The sequence below is a fragment of the Anthonomus grandis genome, chromosome 22, assembly GCF_022605725.1.
Source record: "Anthonomus grandis grandis chromosome 22, icAntGran1.3, whole genome shotgun sequence".
In the NCBI taxonomy this organism is placed as follows: domain Eukaryota; kingdom Metazoa; phylum Arthropoda; class Insecta; order Coleoptera; family Curculionidae; genus Anthonomus; species Anthonomus grandis.
The window spans coordinates 40,565,154-40,573,627 of record NC_065567.1 but is presented as its reverse complement, the minus strand read 5'-3'; the positions used below and the strand labels follow the sequence as shown (position 1 = coordinate 40,573,627).

General features: G+C 33.3%; 1 long non-coding RNA gene across 5 annotated transcripts; it reads left to right on the top strand.

The window, feature by feature from the left end:
* The first annotated feature begins 1,339 nt into the window (after window positions 1–1,339).
* On the top strand, window positions 1,340–8,111 carry LOC126749111 (uncharacterized). 5 transcript variants are annotated; one of them, XR_007664890.1, is made up of 6 exons: window positions 1,340–1,492; window positions 1,553–1,892; window positions 2,029–2,963; window positions 3,012–3,164; window positions 3,639–3,791; window positions 6,551–7,148. It is a non-coding gene; the product is annotated as an uncharacterized LOC126749111 (long non-coding RNA). The 5 variants fall into 5 exon arrangements; XR_007664888.1 differs by lacking the exon at window positions 6,551–7,148 and adding an exon at window positions 7,595–8,111 and having other exon boundaries at window positions 1,341–1,492; window positions 2,029–3,164; XR_007664886.1 differs by having other exon boundaries at window positions 1,341–1,492; window positions 2,029–3,164.
* Window positions 8,112–8,474: the final 363 nt, after the last annotated feature.

Here is an 8,474-nt window from a genome sequence, read left to right as displayed (position 1 = left end):
AGTGAGTAAAGTTTTTTGATCGTTTATAGCCATATTATTTGCACAATCGCACGAACTAATAAAGGTGTTTAAGTAGATTTGATCACCTTCATACTCAGGGATAATTGAAAATATCTCCGAAAGCTTATAGGGTCCAATTTCTGTTTCTTCATTATCTAGTTTAGCGGTTGGGTTGGGTTGGAGTTGTCTTGTTCTCTATTGGTCAGAACAAACAAAGGTTTTCCAACGATGTTCCACTGCCTGTGCCAATGAGTGAGGACGCCTTGTTTGCTCTCTGGGAGTCCTGAAGATGGTCCGTTGTCCGTTTGAGGGATTGGAATCCGCCGTTAACAGTTAGAATTCTCTTGTTCTGTTGACGTTTTACGGATCCTACCGACTGCGTCAATTGTTATCACTTTAAAAGTCGATTTCGCTTTTTAAAATAGGTTTATTTAATAAGGGATTTATTATTTCATTAATATAATTATTAAAACTTTAAAATTCAAATGGACATAGATTAAATATACAACTTAAAATTAATCTTACAGAACTAACTTAAAATTATTGTGTGTGCTGTATTTATACAAAATAGTACAGCGGTGTCAGCGGTTCCCATGGTAGGAGCATCGGGCGTAGACAATAGTAGAGCTGCGTCAGCGGTTCCCATGGTAAAGGAATCAGGCCACCGGTTTGCTAATCGACGGAAATGGTATTTTTGACAATTCCTAGAACTGCTGATTCTGGTTCGTTGCGAAATAACACACGTGTGTGCTTTTGTATTTCAACATATAACATGAATACCTACCATATAGATCACAGAAGAACGGTGATGCAAAGAATAATTCTATAGTGGATCTACCGCTGCTAACAAAACAATACTGTATGACCCTTTATAATTATAATAATGACTTCTGCTGGTAATAATGACTTCTGGAGCTTGTGTCACAATACTGAAACATATCAATTTTAAGTTAGAATAATTTCAAATGTAACAACCTCAATGTTCCCTTTTACTTATAAAATGGCGAAACCTAAAAATCTATAGTACCATTCCCTTTCTCAGAGTGTGCATAGATGGCATTGGGTACTGGCTATTTAACAATACTTTTAGGCAACCATCTACGCATAGTGTTTAAGGTCTTCACTCTCTATATCGTGATGCGGCAATTGTTAAGATAACTAGGTATTTTGTTATTTAGATAAGATTTGGTTTATCATTCATATTAATTTTGTGTTATGTATGACCTTACGATAACGTAATTTGGTAAATATTTTGTTATTCTCTATTTACAGAAACTTACTTGGAATTTTCTGGCATTCGCCGTTATTTTATATTTTTCGTTTACAATATTATTTACAAAATAATTCAGTTTTTCTCTGTTTAACTTGGCAGAGTGCAGGTTGCCCATGTTTCGGAATGTCTGTTTGAACATTTCACTATACGTTAATATTTCGTGATCTTCTTATTATGGTGACCTTATGGGCCGGCATAACATTGACGGATTGCGGGCAGGTAGTCAGATCAGATGGAATTACTATATTTTTAATAAGCTGTGTTTTCACAACAATGTAGATTCGTCGGACTTATTTTCATTATTTTAGGATTTAATAAAAAATTGTCAATATCAATATTTTTCTTTAATTTGAATAATTACACTTTCATTTATGCAAAATATAGTCATTTGATTATTTGAAAGCGTCACGCTTAGGTGGTGGCCTTCTGTGGATTTTTTGACACTGTCATTTTTTGAGTTCCGGTGAATCTACATTTGAGTTTCTTTATTAAAGATACCACGTTAAGCTTTCTTTGTGATCTGAACAGCCGACCGTTCAAGTTGGCTTAGGCCATATTTAGTGCCGGCCAGTATTTTTGAGGTTCTTTTTAAATTAAGAAGGGGTAATCCACAGCCAAGGTGAGTACCACGGATATACTCTAAGTTTAATCCTTTCGTAGTTTTTTTAATTTGAACACCTTCCTTAAAATTTTGTTAATGTAATGTCAGATATTTATTGTTTTTGAAGCATGAGGAAATTTGCATTTTATTTCAGGTCATCGGCTGCTATATTCAGACAGTATTTAATCTGCTCTATTTAAGATTTATTCAATCAGCTATTTAATCTGCCATTATTATAAGCTGCTTATTTGAACTGTACTGAATTTACCTTACACTGAGGCTGACTTTGAGTTACCTAAAAGTACAAAGGGGGCAAGCGAGTAATACCAAGTAGGTTCCACACCACCAGGAAATGGTACCAATAAATTGTGATATCTTTTATTTTATGCAAATTTATTTATCTCACTGTCCCTACACACGGAGGTATGTTAGTGGGTTTACCTTACGAATCGTGTGTGGCGCCCAATGAACCACCTTTTTAGACCCACACCCTACCAAAACAATGGTAACCCTTGGGGGCCAACCGTAAACCCCCCAAGCCAATCCGTACAAGCTAGCCAACGGGTCTCAGCAAGGCTTAGTATTTATATGGTGTAACCAAAGGTAACATCATAATATGTTTTTCGTCAAGTGCCTCGAGACAATGTGGAAAATTCCAAAGCACATTAAATGAATCCGCTATGCCTAACCATTACCTAGTGGAATTGAATAAAGACCAATTTAAGTAATTTTAATATTTATACGTACTTATTCAAATTTACTTGTAATAATAATATAATATTAAGATCAACTTTTTAAATCTGCATTGGAGAATCTGCAAAAGAAGAGTTCAGGCAATATGTTGCTATGGAATTAAGAGAACTACGCAGTTACTTTTTAAGAGAAGATTTAAGACTGAAATTCGCAAAGCTATTTCTTGCACAGTAAAGGAGGAAGAGATACAGTACAGTTCATCAGCCTTTAATCTGTCTACTCTCATGCCATCTCCTATTTACGTAGTACCCCAAGAGGCTAATACCACTTCATTTTCATTAATATACCCTTCCTACACTAGGTTAATGTAGATATCTTTTATTAAAATAAAAATATGTATGTTTACCTTTATGTGCGAGCCTTTTAATACATTGTAAATTGCAGGCGCTACCTATAGATATTCTACCCATAGTACCAATAGGTACTTAGAACAAATATTGCAGACTGCTATAAGAAGCACCTGAAAATTACGTACGTCATCGAGTTTCGACGTATCATCTGTGTACATAATAATAACCTTATGTTAAAGGACGTAAGGTAACTATTATATTTTTGCGAACGGAAATTGCATCTCTCATTTTTATATTTTGTTTTGCACGTGATGGTCCAACTAATTCTATAATATACTGAACCTGAACTGCATTCATACGAACGAAATTACAAAATTGTTGTGCATCTTCAATCTAAAGTTTTCTTCTTAATGTAGAACATGCACCAAATTGTAATCTACGCTGAATCCGGCATTTGACCCAACACATGCATTTCACTATTTGTTTTTGTTTCTTTTTTACTAAAAAATTGCGGCAGCCAGTTTTTAGTAAAACTCTTGAGGGTAACTCTCGAGAGAAAATCTCAAGCGGACACAAAAAATAATAACCTAAGAAGTTCCTTTTGAAAAGAACTAAAAAAAGGTTTAAAAAGCAAAGTAAGCTATAAGTATATCTTTTATTTAAATAAAAATATGTTTGTTTACCTTTATGTGCGAACCTTTTAATACATTTTAAATTGCAGGCGCTACCTATAGATATTCTACCCATAGTACCAATAGGTACTTAGAACAAATATTGCAGACTGCTATAAGAATCACCTGAAAATTACGTATGTCATCGAGTTTCGACGTATCATCTGTGTACATAATAATAACCTTATGTTAAAGGACGTAAGGTAACTATTACATTTTTGCGAACGGAAATTGCATCTTTCATTTTTATATTTTATTTTGCACGTGATGGTCCAACTAAATCTACAATATACTGAACCTAAACTGCATTCATACGAACGAAATTACAAAATTGTATTGCATCTTCAATCTAAAGTTCCCTTCTTAATGAAGGACATGCACCAAATTGTAATCTACGCTGAATCTGTCATTTGACCCAACACATGCATTTCACTATTTGTTTATATTTCTTTTTTACTAAAAAATTGGGGCAGCCAGTTTTCAGTTTAACTCTTGAGGGTAACTCTCGAGAGAAAATCTCAAGCGGACACAAAAAATAATAACCTAAGAAGTTCCTTTTGAAAAGAACTAAAAAAAGGTTTGAAAAGCAAAGTAAGCTATAAGTATATCTTTTATTTAAATAAAAATATGTTTGTTTACCTTTATATGCGAACCTTTTAATACATTTTAAATTGCAGGCGCTACCTATAGATATTCTACCCATAGTACCAATAGGTACTTAGAACAAATATTGCAGACTGCTATAAGAATCACCTGAAAATTACGTACGTCATCGAGTTTCGACGTATCATCTGTGTACATAATAATAACCTTATGTTAAAGGACGTAAGGTAACTATTATATTTTTGCGAACGGAAATTGCATCTCTCATTTTTATATTTTATTTTGCACGTGATGGTCCAACTAAATCTGCAATATACTGAACCTGAACTGCATTCATACGAACAAAATTACAAAATTGTATTGCATCTTCAATCTAAAGTTCTCTTCTTAATGTAGAACATGCACCAAATTGTAATCTACGCTGAATCCGGCATTTGACCCAACACATGCATTTCACTATTTGTTTTTGTTTCTTTTTTACTAAAAAATTGCGGCAGCCATTTTTTAGTAAAACACTTGAGGGTAACTCTCGAGAGAAAATCTCAAGCGGACACAAAAAATAATAACCTAAGAAGTTCCTTTTGAAAAGAACTAAAAAAATTTTTGAAAAGCAAAGTAAGCTATAAGTATATCTTTTATTTAAATAAAAATATGTTTGTTTACCTTTATGTGCGAACCTTTTAATACATTTTAAATTGCAGGCGCTACCTATAGATATTCTACCCTTAGTACCAATAGGTACTTAGAACAAATATTGCAGACTGCTATAAGAATCACCTGAAAATTACGTATGTCATCGAGTTTCGACGTATCATCTGTGTACATAATAATAACCTTATGTTAAAGGACGTAAGGTAACTATTACATTTTTGCGAACGGAAATTGTATCTTTCATTTTTATATTTTATTTTGCACGTGATGGTCCAACTAAATCTACAATATACTGAACCTGAACTGCATTCATACGAACGAAATTACAAAATTGTATTGCATCTTCAATCTAAAGTTCCCTTCTTAATGAAGGACATGCACCAAATTGTAATCTACGCTGAATCTGTCATTTAACCCAACACATGCATTTCACTATTTGTTTTTATTTCTTTTTTACTAAAAAATTGCGGCCGCCAGTTTTCAGTTTAACTCTTGAGGGTAACTCTCCAGAGAAAATCTCAAGCGGACACAAAAAATAATAACCTAAGAAGTTGCTTTTGAAAAGAACTAAAAAAAGTTTTAAAAAGCAAAGTAAGCGGGGTCGGCTCAGAAGATGTTTATACCCCGGATTTGTGGTATTATGATCTATTGCTGTTTTTAAGTGATCAAGAGATACCGCATGCACCATATCAAGCATCCACCAGTAGTCAAGAAAATGAGGAACATGGAATAAAGGAATCGCTATAATTATATATACAATTATATGGAAAATTTTAGTAATAAATAGATCACAGAACTTGTAAAATGAACTTGTAAATGAAACCTTCGTTTTCGAGGTACAGGGTGTTAAATTTAACTAACGAATAACTCATATTTCTTTAGTATAACATCAAGATAAAGAAACATAATATTGACATATAACTGATTTTTTTAATGAAAAACATTACCAAACATATCACGTTTACATAAGCTTTGCATCTCGTGCTAAATTTCTGTTGTGTCCAATTTGTAGGTCATTCACTTTTCCACAATCGACAAAATCTAAATCCTCAGTGTAGATACGTATGGAACATTTTCTTAAAAAATTAGGTAACACACGATAGTACAACATTAATAATATTATCGGGCTGTAACGCGATTGCTGTATGCAAAATTCTAAATCTCGCTGCCAATATTCCAAAAACGTTCTCTATTATCCTTCTTGCCTTGGATAATTTATAATTACATATTCTAGTTTCATTGGATAAGTCTCTTTAAATAAACGGTTTTAAAAAATCCGTTTGCAAGCTTGATCGCCGACAAATACCAAGAGAACTTATTATTAGTAGGTTTATCGGCTTTAGGTAATTTTAATCCTTTGGTAACAAGGTTTTCATAAAAGCGGGTATATTCCAAAATATCTCCATCAGTAATTTGACCATTAATACCGAAATCTACCATTAGAAATTCATAGTTTGCATTGGCAATTGCCATTAATACCATGCTGTGCGTTCCTTTATAATAAATATAAAAGTAGGATCTGGAGGGGGGACTATAACGTATTTTCCATCCACTGCTTCCAAACAGTGGGGAAAATCCCATCTCTGTTCAAACTGTTTTGCGGTTCTCCAGTCTTCTTCAGATTGTATAAACTGAAAAAAAGACTGCATAATATTATTATATTAATTATAAAATAAGAACAAAAATAAATATTTCAAATTATTTTCAGAGCCCACCGAGCAATCAAAATACTGAGGTCCACATTCCTAATGATACGGAAGATCCAGTTAACACATTGTTATCAAAGGTGTGTGCACAATTAGAAAATCGGGAGGACTAGTTCGATTCTACAGGCAAAGCTATCCAAACTACGAAACTTGCAAAATAAACAGCAAATATTTGCTGAGAAGCTAATTAAGGATACGTTGTTTGAAGCTGAACTGTGTTGCTTAAATTGAAATTCTAAATTGGTAGTCGAAGCCGAATCGATAGTCGAACTGTGGGAAATTTTCATGATTTGCAACCGTTTAGCCAATAATGTCCTGTAATAATGATTTACCAACACGTCAAATTAGATATACAGGGGGACGTTTAATTATGCATTTACTGAAGTTCTGTCAATCACCTCCTCACCTCCAGCTAACCTCACTTTAATATGCCAAATCGGAACCCCCATCGTGTGATACATCATAGTAAGCAGCGTAAAAAAGCAGAATAAAATTCTCTATTCAACGGTATCAAAAAAAATGAAATCGGTAAATATGTAAGCAAATAGTTAGCGAAAATATCTAGAAATAATGAATATTTTATTTACGCCAAACTTTGGTATTTTACATTTTTATAATAGATCATCAAAAAAAAAATAGAAGCAATTTAGAAGTTAAAATGTGTGGTAACAAACAGTACATTTATTTCAAGCAAATTATTTATTTTTTTAAGTAAAGAATGTGTATTGAAGAACATTTGCTTCAGTGACGAATCGACCTTTTTTTTAAATGGCCTGGTGAACAGACATAACTGTAGATACTGGGATAATGAAAATCCGCATGTTTTTCGGGAAGGCCATACCCAATGTCCCCAAAAAATTAATGTTTGGGCAGGAATTTATGGGAATAAAATAATCGGGCCATTTTTTTTGGAAGAAAATTTGACTGGCGAAATTTATTTAAACCTTTTAAAAAATGCAATATACCCTTCCATCATCCAATCTATGGAAAATCAAGTAGATCAACATGGTGCTATATTATTGAATGAAAATAATATACATTTTCAGCAGGACGGAGCTCCCGCGCACTACACTTTGGTAGTTCGAGAGTGGCTTGATGAAAATTTTCGAGAAAAGTGGATTGGCAGACGTGGTGCAATCGAATGGCCTGCGCGGTCTCCGGACCTAACCCCACTAGACTTTTTTCTTTGGGTCCCTAAAAAGCAAAGTTTATAAAACCCCACCTGAGAGTATTGAGAATTTAAAAAATAGAATATTTCAAGAATGCAGAGAAATTAGTGGGCAGACCCTTGCCAATGTTCATAAGGAGTTTGAAAATAGGCTTTTTTATTGTCTTGCTAATAACGGCGCGCATTTTGAACATTGAATAAAATAAATTTGTTAAACTAATTAAATTTGTTTTTCTACCCTACCGATTTACACTTTAATTGCTTCTTGGTCAATCAATTTTATTTTTTTTTACAACCATTGATAGCATAATGAATGCCCTTTAAAATAATGTATCACACCATGGGGTAGCCATTTGACATACCAAAGTTTGGCGTAAATAAAATATTCATTATTTCTAGACACTTTCGCTAACTATTTGCTTACACATTTACCGATTTCATTTTTTTTGGTACCGTTGAATAGAGAATTTTACGCTCCTTACTATGATGTATCACACGATGGGGTTTCCATTTGACATATTAAAGTGAGGTTAGCTGAAGGTGAGGAGGTGATTGACAGAACTGCAGTAAATGCATAATTAAACGTCCCCCTGTATATCTAATTTGAAGTGTTTATAATTTTTTTAAGAATGTTATTAAGGGTGGATCGTTTTGAAATGAAAGCTCTGTACACTCTTCGTTATTTGTGTTTTTTGAATTTAAATTTGATTTGAATTTTGGGCATTATTTTTTTTTATGTACCCACTTATTTTAATAAG